The sequence below is a fragment of the Macaca nemestrina genome, chromosome 3 (genome assembly GCF_043159975.1).
Source record: "Macaca nemestrina isolate mMacNem1 chromosome 3, mMacNem.hap1, whole genome shotgun sequence".
NCBI classification, from domain to species: domain Eukaryota; kingdom Metazoa; phylum Chordata; class Mammalia; order Primates; family Cercopithecidae; genus Macaca; species Macaca nemestrina.
In genome coordinates, this window is record NC_092127.1 from 49,140,178 (window position 1) to 49,153,854 (window position 13,677).

At 43.8% G+C, this 13,677-nt stretch overlaps 1 protein-coding gene across 10 annotated transcripts in view; it reads left to right on the forward strand.

Annotated features, from left to right (window-relative positions):
* The window catches only part of LOC105493279 (uncharacterized), a 96,032-nt gene that overhangs the window by 54,287 nt on the left and 28,068 nt on the right, over positions 1 to 13,677 (forward strand). For 2 of the 10 annotated variants that reach the window (XR_011620947.1, XR_011620949.1), the window contains one exon: positions 2,400 to 2,647. The exons of 5 other annotated variants lie outside the window; for them this stretch is intronic. The gene's annotated coding sequence lies outside the window, so the exon portion shown is untranslated. Of the gene's footprint in view, positions 1 to 2,399; positions 2,648 to 6,686; positions 6,887 to 7,450; positions 10,554 to 12,746; positions 12,810 to 13,677 lie in introns of those variants that run through there. 3 more of the 10 variants (XR_011620952.1, XR_011620948.1, XR_011620951.1) reach the window with 3 other exon arrangements.

Here is a 13,677-nt window from a genome sequence, read left to right on the forward strand (position 1 = left end):
CGAAAGTTTTAGAGAATTTTTGCAACAGCCCCAAACCATCTTTCTATGCATATTTGGAAACTAGAACTGAGGATCACTAGTAAAGATGATATAAAAATGAGAAAAAAATGAAATTTGGGGTCACTAAATTGTAATTTTTTTTTTTCTTTTCTGTATCTTTCCCTCAGTCAAACTTGGAACTGGCTCTGTGTTTCATATGGGCTCAAGGAAATTATGTGGTGGGACAGAAAGCAGAAAGAACTCCATGGAGTTCTGGGTTTTAGGCCAGGCACAGTGGCTCACACCTGTAATCCCAGCACTTTGAGGCCAAGGTTGGCGGATCACCTGATGTTGGGAGTTTGAGACCAGCCTGACCAACATGGGGAAACCCTGTCTCTACTAAAAATATAAAATTAGCCGGGTGTGGTAGTACATGCCTGTAATCCCAGCTACTCAGGAGGCTGAGGCAGGATAATCAATTGAACCTGGGAGGTGGAGGTTGCAGTGAGCCAAGGTTGCACTATTGCACTCCAGCCTGGGCAACAAGAGTGAAACTCTGTCTCAAAATAGAAGTTCTGGGTTTTGTTTTCAGAAGCCTGAGCTCACAGTAGAACTTAGAGGGTTTACAATAAAGAAGAAAAAAATGGGAGACTTGTTAAAAGAAATAAAAAGGATAACTGGAGGAATAGAAGGCTTCCTAGAGTAGAAAAAAGGTTCCTGCACCAGAACTGGAGATGAAGGGAGGCCTTGGAATAGACAAGAAAAGATGCTGCAAGTGTAGCAGGATGAGCCGCAGACAAAACCCCTCAGATATGGAGTTAAAGAAGGAAAGGCTTTATTCGGCTGGGAGCATCAGCAAGACTTACGTCTCAAAAACCGAGCTCCCCGAGTGAGCAATTCCTGTCTCTTTTAGGGGTTTACAACTCTAAGGGGGTCCGCATGACAGGGTCGTAATCGATTGAGCAAGTAGTGGGTACGTGACTGGGGACTGTATGCACCAGTAATCAGAATGGAACAGAACAGGACAGGGGTTTTCATGATGCTTTTCCATACAATGTCTGAAATCTATAGATAACACAAGCAGTTAGGTCAGGGGCTGATTTTTAACTACCAGACCCCAGGTGCGGTACCAGGCTGTCTGCCTGTGGATTCCATTTCTGCCATTTAGTTTTCACTTCTTCTTTCTTTGGAAGCAGAAATTGGGCATAAGACAGTATGAGGGGTGGTCTCCTCCCTTGCAAGAACCCATAGAGAAAGAGCTGCATGCAATATCTAGGCAAACAACACCCCTAAGCCACCTTACAAGAGAGTCCCCTGTCTTAGGCATGGCTTGGAAGCATCAAAATGTCAGCAGTCCTGAAAAGCCCTTAAGATCATGGACAACGGAAGTCTTAGTGGAAACCTGTGGAACAGACGAAAACACCGAGTCTCCATAGACACCTTCACATTGCAGCATATGCTGGGCACTGACATGACCTAGAGAAGGGAGGGGAGGCCTGGAGAATGACTCAGATTATATTTTCTCATGAGCCTGGAGAGATTATTTAATTGATTTCTAGAAAATAAAGAGATTTAGTATTGCTTGCATAACTTAATTTGTAGACTGAGAATCATACCTGCTACAAAAGTAATCCATTCCCAGGCACCTAGTTATCATAGTTTCATTGAAAATATTTTATATTGTAGTAAGTGAAGAATTTTTCCACTCCAGTGCGTCTGAGGGATTCAGCATGCCCTCAACTGTAATGATTCCTCCTGGGGTGTAGTGGGGTGGTCAGGGCAGCAAGGGAAAGGCACTTTGAATAAATCCCCAGGTGATTCTGAAAAAAACTCCCTCCACATACTCACTCCCTTTTTCCACCCCTTCCCTGAGAATCTGTGTTCACCTCTTTTGGTCTATGTGCATGTTTTTCAATTAGGACACTAAAACAAAGACACAGTTTGACTATTGTAAGCAAGAAGTGTGTTCTCACAAAGGTGCATATAAAGCAAATATATCTATGTTCAAACATGTAATGCTATACACATAGATTGAAATAATTGCTGTTAATGGCATTACAGACAACTAAAGAATAGGTATGTTTGTGAATCTGTGGCTAAGAGAGAAAAATCCCTAGATTTCCTTCTAGGAAGTCGTTATCGGCTTGGGAAACTGTCCCCGTTCTGACCCAGCCTCCCACTGAGGCTGTAAGAAGGATCAAGTGAAACACACATAAGCATCTGAATGAAAATGTCCCCAGAGTGAACAATTGAGAGAATTACCACTATCCTTCCATTCACGTCTGTTGACTGAGGCCCTGGAGCTGGCATACTGATGAGAGATGCTTGACATTATCATAACAGAGTTGTGTATTTTTTGTTGGTGTTTCTGCCAATGAGGCCTCATTGGGGGATGACACATTATATGTTCCATTTTCCAGAGCTTCTGTCTGGTGCCAGTGTGAAGAAACACAGCTAGAGACCTGGTGATGGGACTTATTTTCTTATTTCTGGAAATGTTTCACCACCGAAAAAGCCACTGCAACCTGCTATCTTAAAGCTACAGCACATGTTGGGCGTATTTCTCTTATCTAATAAAATCATATGATAGCACATCATCTCTCCCCAGGTGGAAAAAAGGCCTGAAGGCAGGGATCCCTTGGAAATTGCAGCAAAAAGCAAGAACCAGGTAAAAGTAGAGACTTCGAAAAATCTGGGTTAAAGCGTTCAAAGAGCAAGCTGAGAGAGGCAGGTTATCCCTTGTGATTTTTGAGTGGAACACAAAACACACACCCTGGTTCCACCAGACAGTGCAGGGGTCACAGGAGGCCACTGCAGAAAGGCCTGGGAGTTGCCCAAAGGCTCAGCTACTTGGACCTGCTAATAGAATAAATTACTGGGAACAGAAATATCCTGTCAAGAAATTGGATGAGATGTGTTTTTCAGAGTTTGCTTCTAGTATAGCGCACTGGTTAAGAATTCAGGCTCTACAGTTAAAACCAAATTTGAACCCCAATTCTACCACTTAACTAATTGGGTGATGTCCAGTCACTTACTAAAATATAAACAGGGAACAGGATAATACCCATCTGAAAGGGTTGTGGTGAGAATTAGATTAGGTAATGTATATTCAGTGCAGAGCCTAAAGAACCACACAGTAAATGTTAGATACTGTTAGGCATACCCGTTCCTTTGAAAATGCCTAAGCTACTGTCTACTACTTTGTACTGTCACTCAGAGGTCACTTCAGAATGAACCTCCTTGAAAAGGAATGTCTTTGACACACAGGGGACGAGTAGAGATTTGCATTTTTATTATTTCACTCACTGAAGAGAGAGAATATAGAGTTCTTTGCAGGGAACTTGTTGGGATCAAAAAACCAAGTTCTTTAAGTGGGAGTCCTAACATATAGGGACACTAAATTGCCCCTAGTCCTCAGATCCTTGATAGAAACTGTGACCCAATGTTAGACTCTTTCGGGTTCAAGGGACACAGACCCATTTGGTGGTTGGGGGTTACTGTAAGAATACACCAGAAAGTGAGGAAATGGAAAGCAACATTCAGCAGCCACACAACCACGCCTTGTGGAGAACTGGGGAGTGGGGGAGGCGTCCATAGTTGTTCAGGCTCTCAGATCCCAGTGGCACCCCTGGCCCTGGACATCTCATTGCCTTCTGAGGCCAACTTCTCATTGCTCCCCAAGCTAGTGTCTCCACTGAGCACCTCGCTAGCTGCTCTGCCAACTTCCACATCTACCACTCTTGCTTCACTCTCCCCTTAGGATTTATATGCAAAAGAGAGAATCTGCCTGGGATATTTTGCTATTTTCCAATATATAAGATTCTGTTATCGGGGAGAATGCTTACTTATGAAAGCACTGGAATCCCAAAAAGAACACAAAGAATAGGATCTGGGCTGGGTCACCAAGATGTAGCTCCCAAAGTATACTCCATCGCGCCTGGCCACTCTGCCCTCAACCCTTGACCCAGCTGAATATAACATATCTCTGGAGACCCAGTGGGCACAAGCTGAGTGATTGGCCATAAGGGCCTGGCCTACACAGGAATACTGCTTCAGTACAACAACCCTAACCACCAAGGGCTCATCCAAGATACTGCCTTGATTTGTTGGACCTATGCAAGATCAGCAAGTGTCTATCTTGATTTCAGACCCGCTCCCAAAAACCCTCTCTTGGGAGCTCTCTGTGGAATTGGGCCCCTCTTCTTCTAGTATTATGTTTTCAAAACTGACAGGGATAGAAAAGAAAAACTTATCCAGGAAGGAAAATTGGGTTGAACATTTAACATCTCATGTCAAGTCTGGCAACGGCAATGATGACTATACGCATTCTTTCTTTTTTTTTTTTTTTTTAGACAGGGTCTTAGTCTGTCACCCAGGCTGGGGTACAGTGGCGTGATCTCTGCCCACTGCAGCCTTAGCCTCCTGGTTCAAGAAATTCTCACATCTCCGCCTCCCAGGTAGCCGGGACTACAGGCGAGTGCCACCACACCTGGCTAGTTTTCTGTATTTTTAGTAAAGACAGGGTTTTGCCATGTTGGCCAGGCTGGTCTGGAACTCCTGACCTCAAGTGATCCACCCGCCTCAGCCTCCCAAAGTGCTGGGATTATAGGTGTGAGCCACCACAGCTGGCCAACTGTGTGTATTCTTACTTAAATAAATATTCTCTTAATCATTTAAAAAAAAAAAAAAAAGGACTGGATTCTTTCATGAAATGATGACTTTATTGCTTTTACTCTTGGTTTACTTTGTCTATTAGCAAGAGGATCTTGAATTTAGTAGCTGTCTAACCCAGGACACTAGCTTAGGCTCTCAGGTCTGAGACCTCTATCTCTTAGGTGCAGATGGAAGATTTGCAATAAAAGATACCAATTTTCTGCCATTATTACTCTCCACATTCGTTCATATGCTAAGTTTAAAATCTATATTTCCACCGGGCGCAGTGGCTCATACCTGTAATCCCAGCACTTTGGGAGGCTAAGGCGGGCAGATCACCTGAGGTCAGGAGTTCAAGACCAGCGTAACCAATATGATGAAACACCATCTCTATTAAAAATACAAAAATTAGCTGGGTGTGGTGGCACAGGCCTGTAATCCCAGCTACTCGGGAGGCTGAGACAGGAGAATCAAGAATCGCTAGAACCCGGGAGGCAGAGGTTGCAGTGAGCGGAGATTGCGCCATTGCACTCCAGCCTGGACAACAAGAGCAAAACTCCGTTTCAAAAAAAAAAAAAAGAAAAATCCGTATTCCCAGCCTGATAACTTTTTGCTTCAGGTTAGTGACTTTTAGTTTATTTGTTCAGTAGAAGTACAATGTATGACAAATGCATTGAGTAACATCAGGATTCCCTGGCATGAAAAGGTGGAGGACTGACTCAGTGAGAGTTTCCCTAAAGTACCTCTCACATGGGCTTTCCAGCTGGAGAAGAGAAACAGAACCTAAATGACCATCATTTATTATGTCACCTTTACTTAGTTAACATGTAAAATGTCATCTCGATTTTACAGAAAATTCATGTGAAGGCTGATGTGACCTTCAAATTAATTTCTGTCTTGATAGTTCTATAGGTTGTAAAATTCCTAGATGGTATAATGGCCAGAATGTTGAGTTTTTTTAAAAAAAATTCAACAAAAAGGCATTCTATTCTTGTTGTAGCAACAATTTACAGGTTTATGACACGTGACAACAAAAATACCTAGATTTCAGGATAATTTTACTTCAAACTACCAATTAAATATATAATTATGTGGACAAGGCACTATGGCTCACACCTGTAATCCCAGGACTTTAGCAGCCAAGTGAGGCAGGAGTATCACTTGCGGTCAGGAGTTTGAGACCAGCTTGTGCAACATGCCAAGACCCCAGCTCTCCAAAAGCATATTTTTTTAATTAGCCGGGCATGGTGGTGCATACCTATAGTCCTATCTACTCAAGACTGAGGTAGGAGAATTGCTTGAGCCCAGGAGATCGAGGTCACAATGAGCTATGATGGCACCACTGCACTCCAGTCTTAGCAGCAGAGCTAGACCTGTCTCAAAAATAAATAAATAAATAAATAAAATATATAATTATGTAAATATTGGCCTCCTTGTACTTTCAGTGCCCCCAGTTCAAACGCAAAGGGTATTTTTAGTTCCTGTTTTTCCTTTTTACCAAGCTTGATCAGTGAACAAGAAAGTCTTATCAATCATCTACTTGTTGGAAAGCATAGAGCTTTTGAACCACACAGCTCATTTCAAAATTAGAAATGCCTCCACTGAGGGGCCCAGGTGGAGACCTTCCAGAGGCAGGTGTCACTAGATCTTGGGTCTGATGTGTGTCTTTGGGTTAAAGTAGCTAAGAAATGTTTCTGGAGATGGCATGAGTGGAGAAAGTAATAGAAGTCGTATTTCTATTTTTTAACAAGTAAATCCTAATTCATATTTGCCAGAAAGCAATATAGCTGTTTCTCACTAAAAGTGTTTGTTCTAAAATGTTTGCAAAACAAAATTATTTTTAAAGGACAGCATACTTTCCCACTGACACATTCTAAAGATGTGTCCTCAAGGAAAATTTTTAGGTGGCAGAAAAATATTTTCTTACTATTCATAATAATCACTGACATTTACTGAGCACTGACTACTTGTCAGGCATTGTTCAAAGATCTTCATACAATTCTTTCATTTTATTCCTCACAATGATCCTACTAGGTATTATCTCAATTTCCCAGGTAAGAAATGGAAGACCAAAAGAGTTTAAGTAAGCATCCCAAAGTCCTATGGTTGGGGTAGAGAAAAGATGAACTCAAGCAGTCTGACCCCAAGGCACCCCCTTCTCCACACCACTGTGCTGGTATCAACACACATCCAGGCTCACCAGGAGGAAGAGGGCATTTTCCCAGTCTGCCAAGCACTGAGATAAAAATACACTGTAAGTTGTATCATGGGGTGTGGGGTCTTCATCTCCACCCTTGATAGCATCCTAAGAATTCATCTAGGATGATCCTGCTGTTTTTCTTGGCTTTAAACTCATTCATGGTAGGTGACTGGATAATGCTAATTGCATGACATAGGTTCACTCATCATAAGGGGTTATGAGTTAATGTATTCCCTCCCTAGGGGTATTTACAGCATTGGTAGTTGAATATTACTTTATGTTAATTGAATGAAGATACTACGGTTTCACAAGTACTACTGAGAAACAATTGGAGAAATCAGACAAGTGAAGATTAAAAAAATCTGATTTTTATTTTAAGAGATAAGGGTCTCACTCTGTTGCCCAGGCTAAAGTGCAGTAGCACAATCATAGCTCACTGCAGCCTTGAGCTCCTGGGTTCAAGTGATCCTCCCACTTCAACCTCCCAAGTAGTTAGTAGTTAGGACTACAGGTGTGCACTACCATGCCTGGCTAAAAACCTGTTTTATTAAGGATAAGTTGGATTGAAGAGTAGGAGTTAACTGTGGCACAGGCAGACTCTCTAATGTTTTTCCCTAGGTCTAAAACTCGGTACATCTCACCAAAGGAAGGGTTGGCTCTACAGAGCACACACACAGAGCAAAACAGCTGCATCATCTGCATCTGCTATGTCCCTACATTGGAACAAAGTGAGAGCTAGGATTTGAGACCTGGCCCTGGAAGCAGAGCTGGGTCCTAACCCCATCATGACTGCCACCCACAAGACAGGAGGCGAGCAAAACACACCTACCCTCAGCGGGAGATCCGAAGAAGAAGGGACAGGAAGAGCAGAGTTTCCCATGAGCCTGGAGAAACTCCCCACTTCACCAGACAACTAAATCATGACTAGTCCCTCAGGGAAAAGTGAACAGGGCTGAGAGGGGCTGAAGCTACTTTTCCCAATGCTTTCAAAAGAATGAAAACTCCTATCATATGGTCCAAAGCAGGAACGCATGAGGGAGAAAGAAGGTTCCCTACAATGCAAGAAATTATGTCAAATGCTCTATGCCTACTGGTTCCTGGTTTACAGACACATTGCACATAGAGTGAAAGTTCCCGAAGGGTTTATTGTTCTTCAGAATTTGTTTAAGATTTGACCGGAACCTTGTGAAAAAGGAGACACCAATTCCACTGGCAACAGGCAGCTGGTAATGCACCCATAACATCCTAAGAAGAGTGCTCTCCAGGGGAGAAGCTGGTACTTCCCCTGGCTGAGAGGCAGTGGAAGCCTATTTGAAATAAGGAAGCATCATCTTTAAAGAGTCCTTAATTAATATTGTATCACTTCCAGCACTGTAGGAATTCAATAATGGAGCAACCCAACCAAGTACAACTGGTTGAAGATCAATCAGATTTGGATTTTCATGTGACGAAGATTTGTTTTAAATACAAAGCATAAGAATTTACAATCATCCCCTTCACCATATTTTAGGGAAGATTATTGTTTCAGTGGCCCAATTTCTATGCCTTTGGATGCCTTTGGTGTGCTGGTCAGAGAAATGGGTAGGAAAGATAAAGTATGGGGAGAAAGTAAAGAGAGGTTTACTTGATCTACATGGGAAAGGGCATGGAGCCTCCTAAGGAGGCAATGAAAACATCTAGAACTCGGCAAGGATAGCAAGAGAGAGGGATGTCAAGAGAGGCACCTTAGGCTGGAGATTTTGAAAAAGAGGAGAAATTTCAGTAGCTGCCATGAGCTGTGGGGAGACAGAAATGGAAAAGTGGATTTGTTGCAAGTTTGGATAGGCACTTCTCAGTAACTCTCTTTTACTCCTGTTCAAGGAAAGCTTCAAAATATTAATCATTCTTCAAGAATTTGGAATGGTATTTGTTTTTCTCTTGCATATGTTATCATGAGGTAATAGGCTTTAAGAAATGGCAAAGAAGCCCAGATTTATTTGGATATATCTATTTGAATCTTTCTAGAGTGAGTCATTCTGTGGGTACTGTGCTTGTCCACAAAGTGGTGATTGTAAAAGGATGTGCCTGGGAGGTGGCCAGAGTGCAGAATGTGACAATGCCTCTGCAACAGAGTGGTGGCAAGGCTATGCTGGAAGGGGACCCAGCAGAAGCCAGAGACCTGAGTGCAGTCACTTCTCCAGCACACTTCCTGTCACCTGTCAGTGGCTCCCCTGACAGAGACTCATGGTTGGTCTTCAGCACGTTGTCTTTGGGTCTTCCATTCCGCACGATGTTTGCTGGACAATGGCCAGTTGTGAGGTGAGGCTCCACCTGCTGGGCACAGGGTCATGGAAAGTCACTGCTCTGGAATTAAAAGTGCATCACTTCAGGATCAGCACTGGTGCTGTGTGACTGTTCACCTACTTGGCCTCAGTTTCTTCACCTGTAAAGCAGCTGTCTTGGGAAGATGGTATCAATGATCCCTTTCAGCTCTTATGCTCAATGATACCTTTCCAGATACTCATTCCTTACTGCAGCTATTGCTCCCACTTTCTCTTACCCCAGGGCCCTGGCCAACTCCGCACCCAGATGTTTATTCTACTCACATCATGGCCCTCCCGATTAGACCTAACTGGGCGTAAGCAAAAACACTGGGGCTGTGGCTAGAGTGCCAAAGCTGCCTGCTCCTGAACTGTAAGTTCTAGATTGGCTGGGGGAGAAAAGAGGGCATCTCATTAGTTACCCAGGCACTCTGGGAACCATGCTCTGCATGCCCCTTCTCCACACACACAGAACGAGACAGTAGAGCCTGTCTCTGGAGCTCAGACAGCTTGCATAGCAGGAGGAGGCAGCTTTGCTTTTCTCCAGACACTTCTCAGAGCCACTGAAACAGCAACTGGATAAATATAGGAGGATGACGCATCAACTCTGAGTGGATGTGAGTGCGTGAGTGTGCATGCACAGACAAGCCGGCAAGCTGCAGGCTGCCACGTGGCTCTCAACCTCCAAGAATCGACACACGGGCTCCCAGAGCCAGAAAATCTTAGCAAAACTTGGTGTCATCAAAGAATCTTGGCAGGAGGGTGATCTGAGGCCATGAGCACAGTCATGCCCTTGGCTCCTTGGAGCATTCACGGAGGTCACCCTCTGCTCGGCCCTGGCTATATATAGTCCTGCTTTCTCCAGTGTACATACAGTCTTTCTGAATGAAACACCAGAAATCTTTCCAGGCTCTGTGAAAGCATCAACTGAGTGGCATTTGAAGGTCCTAGAAAATGAGTGGAGGAAACAGAGCAGGTGTTTTGCTCATTGTGAAAGGCAAACGCTGACTTGGAAGGTTTTGAGGTAGGGAATATGGGCCAATCTCAGCACTGCCAATTTTTAATTACTAGCACAATTAGCAGCCTGGCCTAACAACAAGCCTATTTTGTAAAGCTCTGTTTAAGAACCAGCAAATTGCGGCAATAGCACTAAACAGATGAATAGCACAGTCATCATATCCCACTCTCTGAAAGCAATGATCTGCCTGCACAGTCCTGAACTTATTACAGCCTCTACCACCAGCAAATACCTGACATCCTCTTCTTAGCCCTGACTAAATTGGCATAAGAGTAAGAACCATGTCTTCATAAAGGCCATCTTCCTTGTGGTTGATCAGTCATATTAAGTGAACTATATTAAATCAATGCAATATACATCAACATTAGCTTCTTGGGATAAAATAAAATAGAATCTCCCTGTCCTCTTATTATCATCTCTTGTCATGACCACCACTTGAAATAATTTTGAAATATTTAATGTAAAGGCATACAACCCCTAAAGGTTATGAAATAGCATCTCCTTGGAGACAGGATTTCTGTGAGAGACCCAGTATCCATGAGTGTCCATCCGGCCTTGATAGAACTCATATGTGGTTGAATCTGTTACTTAGATCAAACCTAAGAGACTCAGACAGGCCAAGATTGTTCCTCTGGGATGTGCAAGATCCCTGAGGAACAAGAGGGGCTCATAAACAACAGTAGAGGATCTTTGTAAGGAAAGGGAGGCTGTAGACTTTTCTAGACCATAAGCCTTCATCTCTAGGACTGAGTTAGAGAAGCAGAAACCATAGACTTTGATCAGCACCTCCTGAGCTTTAACTGAGCCTCTAGCTCTTGTATTATTGGGTCAAGACAAGTGATTGCTGATTCTTCACTGAGCTAAACTTTAGGCAATCATGGTGGAAGGAACCTCAGACTGCTCAGAGAAGATCTGGGCAACTCCCTACCTACAGAACCACACTGATTTTAGCAGAGTATGCTCTACCAGAAGACCAGCAGAGGACTGAGTAGTATTAATTGCAGAGTTACTGTACTAGGCTGCTGTAATAAAATACCTTAGACTTGGTAAGTGTATAAGCAACCGTTCTGGAAGCTGGGAAGTCCAAGATCAAGGCACCAGCAGATTTGGTGTCTGTGAGGGCTTGCTCTTTGCTTCATAGATGGCCCCTTCTTGCTGCATCCTCGTTTGGTGGAAAAGATGAGCAATATCTCCTGGGCCTCTTGTATAAGAGCACAGACCCCATTAATCACCTCCCAAGGCCCCATCTCTTAATTGCACCATGTTGGAGACTAGGTTTCAACATATGTGTTTGGGAGGACACAAACATTCAGACCACAGCAGTCACTAAGAACTTGCTCCCGGCCGGGCGCGGTGGCTCAAGCCTGTAATCCCAGCACTTTGGGAGGCCGAGATGGGCGGATCACGAGGTCAGGAGTTCGAGACCATCCTGGCTAACACGGTGAAACCCCGTCTGTACTAAAAAATACAAAAAACTAGCCGGGCGAGGTGGTGGGCGCCTGTAGTCCCGGCTACTCGGGAGGCTGAGGCAGGAGAATGGCGTAAAAACCCGGGAGGCGGAGCTTGCAGTGAGCTGAGATCCGGCCACTGCACTCCAGCCTGGGCGACACAGCGAGACTCTGTCTCAAAAAAAAAAAAAAAAAAAAAAAGAACTTGCTCCCAAATATTGCCTCAATTCATGCCTAATTCCACCATTATAAATCTATTTACTGGAGACAAACATTGCTTCTCTTTGAGAATCATCAACAAATACTATGCAAGGGAATGTCAATCATTCCCCACCTTCTCCTGCTCATACCTACAAACACACTTCCTAGGGGTCCTGACCAGCTGGCTTCCAGTTGAGTTAGGCCAAAGGGAAGTCCTAGCAGGAATTAGAGGACAGGGGAAAGAAAGAAGTGGTAGTATTCCCACCCCTCTCTCTCTCGGTCTGGGGGTCTCTGGCAGTGTCCACATTTCCCCTGTGGTCACACAAGGCCTCCAGTGTTGTCCGACTGGTCAAGGTGCATCTCCTTGATGCCTCTAGTTCTTGCCATTGCTAATCTTTGCCTCTACATCTCCTGTTTGCTTTTCAGCTCTCACAACCCATTTGTAGCTAGTTTTCCTATTCATTTTCTTTATTGAACTACCTGACTTGGGCTCTTTTCTTGTCTCCATCCTAACTTACTCAGAGGGGTACTGATACGGTTTGACTGTGTCCCCACCCAAATCTCATCTTGAATTGTAGCTCCCCTAATTCCCACTTGTTGTGGGAGGGACCCGATGAGAGGTAATTGAATCAAGGGGTGGGTCTTTCCTGTGCTGTTCTCATGACAGTGAACATGTCTCACGAGATCTGATGGTTTTATAAAGGGGAGTTCCCCTGCACAAGCTCTCTTGCCTGCCACCATGAAAGTCGTGACTATGCTCCTCATCCGCCTTCCACCATCATTGTGAGGCCTCCCCAGCCATGTGGAACTGTGAGTCAATTAAACCTTTTTCCTTTATAAACTACCCACTCTTAGGTATGTCTTTATTAGCAGCATGAGTACAGACTAATACTGTTAGCATATAAATGTATTATAAGTGAGCTTAATGTTTGTTTTTTCTCTGCAAGAACCTACAGTAGAAGGGAAGTCCCAGGAAGCTCATGAAAGAAGGATTTAAAAAGGGAGAAAAGGTGAATTTTTCCCCAGGTCTTCTCTACCTATGAAAGATTCCCCTGACTCTAGTGTTGTGTGGGAAGGCCATAAAAAACAGCCCCCTTCCACAATGCTGACTTGTTACCCTCTGGCTTTACATCATGGAATCTCTGCCCCAGCTGAAATCTGTTTGCTGGCATCCATGATTCTTGAGCTTCCAAATGCATCCTTTTGCATACCCATCCTCCTCCCCTATGACCACCTCTTCCCTACCTTCCTCTCTGTCTATATAGCTATATGGCTCTTCCTCCTTGACAAACCAACTTAAAGCCTAAAATCTGAGCACTGTTATTGTTATACAGTCTGTCAGCAAGTTATAGGCGCAATCTGAACTTAAATCCTCTTGCCTTCTTTTGTTCATGTGTTTGTTCTTGCTAGAGATCTTGCAGTTTTGATTATATGTGCTTTCCTGTTTGGCCAATAGAATTTTAAGGTCCATACAGATATAAGACAATGTCTGCTCTTTCTTTTGCTGCCTGTTCCTGCCCTTCCTCTGTCCCTCCAGCTCCCATCAATTATAACATCTAGAACTGCTCTAGTATGTCCAACAAATATTGACATGCTGCCTAAACAAACTTCCTCAGCTAGAAAGACTAGGCATATACCTATTTGTCAAGACAGCATGCTTTCTGTAGGAGGAATGCTGGTCTGAAAACCCTCAGACCTGTTCTGCCTCTGACAGAACATCCCCAGTAGAATGCAGTCTCCAGGCACAGGGTTTGCTCAGTCATTATTTTCATTTCTTCCTGGGCCTTGTGTGCTCAAACTATATCTGCAATGCGGTTGTTTTTCCTTCAGAACAAACCTCCTGAAGGGGATTCTTGCTGATGGCATCTGTGGCAGAGA